Here is a 7,822-nt window from a genome sequence, read left to right as displayed (position 1 = left end):
CTCCATCACTGGGGGTTTTTTAAGAGGAGATTGGACAACCATTTGTCTAAAAGGGTATGGGATCTCCTGCTTGAGCAGGGGGTTGGACTAGAAGATCTCCAAGGTCCCTTCCAACTCTGCCGTTCTGTTATCTCTTTTTCTATCTGTATCTCTTATCATTTCCATGACTTTGTCTTCCAGACCGCAACAAGGTCATCGACCAATAATTCTGTCCTAAACGTTATGCCAATAACTTCCTAACTTTTGCCCAAATTAAAGTTTATTTTTCCATGCTTCCCTCCTCTGGTATATTTTACTTTTCCTTCGTTCTCTTTTTCCTAGGTACAGAACCTATTTATGCTACTCACTCATTCTTCTGTACGTTCCTCTTCATGCTGCATAAGCTTGTACACTTGTTATTAAACCACTGATGGACTTCTTTACCCAATAATCCTCAGCCAAATGGAGGAGACCACGATTAGAACAAAGTGAAGAAGGCAACGACCCTCAACAAGAACTACAATCTTAAAAGATGGACAGAGAAAGACTGGAGAGGAAGCATGACACATCCTACAGGGGAGGGGTAAAGCATATTTTTGGGGACATTATATGAAAGGTTTGCCACCTGACATGATAAATTTAGTTTTAAGATCCTGTGGCATCAATGCCCTATTTCACACAAGGTAGCTATAATTTTCTCTTTTCCTTTTTTTTTTACAACTGTTTCCTTTTTTAAAAACCTGTCCTCTGATAATTGATTTTGCACGAACTGTTGAGCAGGAAGGGGCAAAGCTCTTCTAAAGAAAGGTTCTTTTTGAATAGATACTTGTGGTTAGGATTATTATTATCATTGCCGCCTCCTCCGCTCTCCTCTTTTTAAATTATTTCTTTTGAAAACATTGGTTTAAAAAAAAAAGGCACATCTTAACGTGATGAATATTCACTGTCAATAATATTTATTTTTAAATAGAAAAAAAAATAAAAGATTGGAAACAAGGTAAGACATTTGTTTATAAACTGTATTGTATATTGCTGAATAACAGTTGAATAATAAAAAAGGAGATTTTGAAATAAGGGGTTTTTTTTAACCAAGATCTGAAATTCCATCTTTTCACCCAGTGATATTGGGTTTTCTAGAAGAATAAAAATTACTAAAGGATTTTTCCTCCTTTTATAGAAAAAAAAGCAGTTTAGGCACAGTGTAATAAATCAGTGATTGTGGGTCAGGACCATGGAGAGCTCCTAAGATTGCAGACTGGATATAGCTCAATAACAAGGCAGGAATTTGGTTCAACATCTGGATTGTTTATTACAGAAATAGATGATATCTCTCAAGAGGTGGTTTTTGACCCATAACAACTAGTTTATGAGCTGCAATAGCTTGCTATTTGCATTTTCTATTCCAAATTATCTTGGATTTCCTTTCATATTTGCCCGTAGCTAATACATTTGATCTTCCTATAAGGTATGTAACTGTTCCCCCATTTGATTGCTGCATTGTGAAGATTGAGTGAACAGATTTCACCCAGCTGATAGAGTGGCTTCAATTTCAAAAACTTGGTTTTTACTCTTTTGTTAAAGGCATCCAGTACTCCCAGCCATTGACAAGTCATTACATTGCTGAGTGCACTTTGAACAAGTTGTGTTTGAAACCAAAGAAAAAGTCACTGCTTTAAACCACTTCTGTCCTTTGAATCCTTCTAATGTTCCTTGACAATGCCTTTGATTGAGGAATTGTGAAGGCTACTAACCCACAATGCTTCAGCACTTGGATTGTGGCTAAAACCAAAGTGATTTGGAGGTGGCAGTAACTGTGAGACTGGCTCCCACAAAAGACACTGTGTTTAGACTCACCGACTAAGCCCCATCTAATTCACACTGTGAACTCAACCCTCGAATAAAACCTTAATAAGACCACACCTGGAATACTGCATCCAGTTTTGGTCACCACAGTACAAAAAGATGTTAAGACTTTTGAATAAATGCAGAGAACAGCAACTAGGAGGATTAAAGGCCTAGAGAGTAAAACATATGAAGAATAGTTGCAGGATTTGGGTATGGCTATTCTAATGAAAAGAAGGATTAGGGGTGACATGATGGCACTGTTCCAACATCTAAGGGGCTGCCACAAAGAAGAGGGGGTCAACTTATTTTCCAAAGCACCAGAGGGCAGGACAAGAAACAACAGAGGGAAACTAATCAAGGAGAGAAGCAACCTGGAATTAAAGAGAAACTTCCTAACAGTGAGGACAATTAACTAGTGGAACAGCTTGCCTTCAGAAGTTGTGGGTGCTTCATCACTGGAGATTTTTAAGAAGAAACGGGACAGTCATTTGTCTGAGATGGAATAGGGTCTCCTGTTGAGCAGGGGGTTGGACTAGAAGACCTCCAAGATCCCTTCCTGATCTACTCTACTCTACTCTACTCTACTCTACTCTACTCTACTCTACTCTACTCTACTCTACTCTAATATGGGGCTCATGTAGAACCTGGAAAGTCACATCAAAACTCTGTGCCCCCCGCACGCAATAAAGACTATTAGCTTGCATTGTACTTTAGCCAAAAGGTGAGGGGTGATATGAAGGCAAACCCTTTGCTATGTCCTTAAAATCTTAGCAGAAAAGATTTTTTTGTGTGTGTGGGGGTGTTGTTTGTTTATTTCTAGCAACCAGATGGTCTCCCGAGGCCCTTAGTCCTCTGAATCCAATCTACCCTTTCAAATTACAGGTTCTGGATGAATGCTGATTTGATCCACATTTTCTGAAAAGAATCACATGGCTTGATCTAAATAAATTGTCCTTGACTTTCTATTTTCTGTCTGCATTTACATTCTACATATTAGTCACAGACTCAATTATCTGCGTAAGGAGTTGACATCAATTAAAAGGTTTTGTGTGTGTGTGCTGGAAAACCATATGTAATAATTGAGGGGGGCCTCTATCCCACTCCTGCCCTCACGCCCCACTGCAGTTTTTAATCATAGTAGTAGAGGAGAAGAACACAAAAGTATAAATCCAAGGCAATGAGGGGATGTGTGTTTGTGTGTGCATGCGTGAAAAAAACCAACAATAATCACATCAGAATTCAACTGTAATGTGGAGAATATAATTGTAGTGTCAAAAAGAGAACTAGGAAAAGGTTAAAGTCATCTGCAAACGTGGAAGCAGAAAAGGTTTCTACATGTCTAGTTAAAAGAACTGTATCCATTAATGCTGGGAAAGATTGAGGGCAATAGAAGAAGGGGACAACAGAGAATGAGGTGGCTGGACGGAGTCACTGAAGCAGGAGGCGTGAGCTTAAATGGACTCCAGAAGATGGTAGAGAAGGCCTGGAGGAACGTTGTCCATGGGGTCGCAATGGGTCGAACACGACTTCGCGACTAACAACAACAACATTCTATCTGAAGCTTTGGAGAACCACCACAATCAATGTCGGAACTAATAAATTAGAAAATCCTAGATTTAAACCATGTCACAATTCTATGAGATAGGTGTTGAAAATGGAATTATGTGACCAAATGGAGGATCTAGATTGGAGGTTCTAGATCTACCCTCAACTACTCAATCTTCTCCAAAATTATAATCTTCAGGATGGTGGGAACAGAGGCATGGAATCAAAACCCCATGAAATATTAGTACTGCTTTATAAATCCTTAGTAAGACCACACCTGGAATACTGCATCCAGTTTTGATCACATTACAAAAAGATGTCAAGATTTTGGAAAAAGTGCAAAGAGCAACTAAGATGATTAAAGGCCTGGAGACTAAAACATATGAAGAACGGGTGCAGGAATTGGGTATGGCCAGTCTAGAGAAAAGGAGGACTAGGGGTGACATGATCGCAGTATTCCAATATGTGAGGGGTTGACACAAAGAAGAGGGAGTCAAATTATTTTCCAAAGCACCAGAAGGCAGGACAAGAAGCAATGGTTGGAAACTAACCCAAGGAGAGAAGCAATTTGGAATTAAGGAGAAACTTCCTAACAGTGAGAACAATTAATGGGTGGAACTGCTTGCTTTCAGAAGTTGTGGGTGCTTCATCACTGGAGATTTTTAAGAAAAGACCGGGCACTTGTCTGAAATGGTATAGGGTCTCCTGTTTGAGCAAGGGGTTCCACTAGAAGACCTCCAAGGTCCCTTCCGGCTCTATTCTGATTGATTGATTGGAATGACAAGACCAAAGTATTCTCAGCCAATAGGTACCAAACAGAAGGAAGTGGCTGCAATGGTGTATCCCATTGAATCTTATCCTGGGTCATCCTATTCTTGCCAAGAAGAAAAGATCTGGTGGATCAGGCAAAGCATCCATTGTATCCTACAACCCTTTCATCACTGAGAGGATCCCTTCATAGGATTCGTGCATGGGCACCAATTTTGAGCCACCAAGCTCCATCTTATTCACTGTGCACAGATAGTTTTGCTTGTAGTTTCAATTGTGAGAATTTGGGCGTAAATGTTGCTCTTTCGGAAGATTTAATGGGCCTTGTCATTACAGCGTCTCACAATATTAGAACTGAACATTCTCTTCTTGGCTTTAAAAAAGCGTTGTGTCTTCTCCTCACCACCCGCAATCCACTAACTGGCCACTAACTCATGATATCCACCCTTCAGAAATACTATTGAATTGACCAATGGAATAATGGAATCTTTAAAGAGTCTATTGAAGAGATTGGAAGGCTATCCTGTCATGGAGCTCAGTGTCCCAAAGGCGCTTTTTGCAAAAGGCACCAGTCCAGTTGCCTTTTGGAAAAAACAGCTCTGGAACCACTGTGAGTTGGATGATTGAGAATCGCCACAGACATTTAGCCCAGCGTTGGATTAGCGAACACAAGAGGGCATGCAGTCACTTTCTTAATGAAAAAAAGTGTGTATTAAGAACATGTTTCAGAAAATGTCAACAGTGGGCCAACTTCAGGTGGACTCAGAAGCTAAGAAAATTGCACCTGGTGGGGATTTAGATGAGAGACCACCAGTAATATTAGGACTCTGGCCTGAATTTAAAAATTCTCCAAAAAGGAGGTAACAGGGAACCATTTCTCTAGTGTTCCCAAGAACGTTTCCACAACTGCTGTTACAATGAATGCTATTATTAAAAGATCGTGACATCATGCTTTGGCGCCTAGCTGAGCTTTTTGTAGCCTTTCATCAAAAAATACAAAAAGCTTATTTTATTATTTTAGAAGGCATTGTATACGACCCCATCCAGGCCTTCATTTAAAACAATACAACTTTGCATTTAACCTAAAGCAGAATTTGAAGACCCAGAACCTATGAACGTATATTAAAAGTAGAAACAACATGAATGTAAAAGCTTTTTTTTAAATTAATTAAAAAAATAAGCACGGCTTCTCTAAAAGCCCAACTGACTACAGTACATCAACTCATTAAAACAGCCCTGTCTTTTTTTCCAGGATTACAGGAAAAAGACATAACGTGCCCCCCCCGCCCCAGAGTGGCTGCTTTAATGAGAGACTTTAGCAAAGTTCATTATTCACTGTCACAGAAATTCAAGTAGTTACTATTGCAAGTCTCCCACGATTTATTATTTCATTAAAAAAGAGGAATCGAAAAGATATGATGGGATCAAAAAAGTCAATGTCTTAATTAATGCTTCTAGCCAAGACAGATTAGTGGAGCTTAACTGGGAGAATATTAATTCGCAAGAGCAGTGCACTCATTTAAAATTGTAAAAGCATCCACAGCAAGGCAGAAAGTAATGAGGATGTCTCTAGCAAATTTAAGTACTTTTTATCCCGGGGATTGCAGTAGGGGAGCTAAGCAGGCAGTTGACACTCTCCTAGTGAAATCCGAATACAATTCTCTGCATGTTGATCAGAAGTAGACTCCACGGCTTTGTGTCACTACCAAGAAAGATAACAATAAAGAAGAGAACTTGCTACACATTTTTATAGAAGAGAATGTTTGTAGTTTAGGGTTGAACTGTGGATTTCTTGCTGCTCTCTGAGTTTGGCTGTTCTGTTGCAGACATTTCATTACCCAACTAGAGAATATCATTAGTGCTAAGCAGGGATGATGTTCCCTAGTTGGGTAATGAAACGTCTGCAAGAAAATAACCAAGCTCAGAGAGCATCAAGGACCCCGCGCAATCACTCCTAGTGTCAGTGCAATTTTAGAAATACTTACTATAATTTATTTGTCACATTTTTGGAACCACCCACAGCCCCCTCACAGAAATAAATAAAATATGAAAACATAAAAACATTGCCAGGAGTCTTTCCCAGCTGTGGACTGTTTGTGGGGTCAGCCTAAGAGCCTAGTTTTCTTTTTATACAACCGATAATAAAGTTAAAATTTTAAAAAGATGCAGAGATGACGAAAAACAAGGTTAGAAACTAATTCAAAGACAAAGAGAGGCTTTGGGCATGCCAACCAGCCCCGCAGCTGCATGCCTCTGTACACGTTCCACGCAAGGCTGCAGAGCCACGTTCTCACACACACCTTTCCAGAAAACCAGGAATTATTACATCTTTATACAGGTAAGTCCTCAACGTACAGCCACCCGTGGAGCCCAAAACTGCTGTTGCAAAGTGAGACGTGTGTTATGTGAATTTTTGCTCTATTTTACAACCTTTCTTGCCATCGTTGTTGAGGGAATCTCTGCAGCTGATAAGTTAGGAACGTGGTGGCGAAGTGAATCTGGCTTCTCCATTGACTTTGCTTGCCAGAAGGTCGCAAAAAGGCATCACGTGACACACGTGACACACACACACACACACCCCAGGGACCTTGCAACCGTCATAAATGTGAGTCAGTGGCCAAGCCTCTGAATTTTGATCGCGTCACCATTGGGGATGCTTCAAAGATCGTTAAGCGTGAAAAACGGTCAAAAAGTCTGGTTTTTTTCAGTGCCTTTTGTAACTTTATAATAATAATAATAATAAAGTTGGAAGGGACCTGGAGGTCATCTAGTCCAACCCCCTGCTCAGGCAGGAAATCCTATACCATTTCAGACAAATGGCTGTCCAGTCTCTTCTTAAAAACTTCCAGTGTTGGAGCATTCACCACTTCTAGAGGCAGGTTGTTCCACTGGTTAATTGTTCTAACTGTCAGGAAGTTTCTCCTTAGTTCTAGGTTGCTTCTCTCCTTGATTAGTTTCCATCCGTTGCTTCTTGTCCTGCCTTCAGGCGCTTTGGAGGATAGCTTGGCTCCCTCTTTGAATGGTCACTAAATGAGGACCAGCTGTACAATAAGATATAAACACTCATTATTTCATTGTTTTCATGTTTTGACTGCTGCTTTAGGTAATGAGGGAGTTCACTTGAGCAGATGGCAGACACGTCGCAAAAATAAACTTGATAACCTTACTTCCAAATTTTCAGGGGTCTTTGGAGTTTTTTCAAGGCCATTTCTCCTTTCAGTTGCAAATTTACACTTGCTTCTTCCTCGTCGGCCCGCAAATGGTGCAATGAAAGCGATTCCCTTTCACGCCAACGTTTCCCTTCAGATGACGGAGAACGGCAGACAAAAGAGGGCTTTGCAAATTCTGCCCGTGCTGTGTTTGTCTCCGTTTAATGTCAGATGGAGTAATAACTATACCAGGCAGTGATCCAGAACAAGCAGGGCTGGTACTGACTATTGATCACCCTGTTGGAAAACAAGGAAGCCGGGAGCTTTCTGGAGAGACAGGACATGTTCAGGTGCCAAAGGTAGCATGCGCTAAAAATGCAAAGGCTGTCTCTCTCTTTCAATTTCCACCGTTCAGGGCATGTTTGCTTCTGAGTTAGGTCGCCCGAGTCAGGTGATCCGAAACAAGAGTGAGGAAACCCCAAATCTGAAGACATCCAAAAATGTCTTCGCAGTGCTGTGCAGGTTCTGAGGTTTTG

This window comes from Protobothrops mucrosquamatus, unplaced genomic scaffold (genome assembly GCF_001527695.2).
Source record: "Protobothrops mucrosquamatus isolate PMUCROS unplaced genomic scaffold, P.Mucros_1.0 scaffold2018, whole genome shotgun sequence".
NCBI classification, from domain to species: domain Eukaryota; kingdom Metazoa; phylum Chordata; class Lepidosauria; order Squamata; family Viperidae; genus Protobothrops; species Protobothrops mucrosquamatus.
This window is presented reverse-complemented; position numbering follows the sequence as displayed.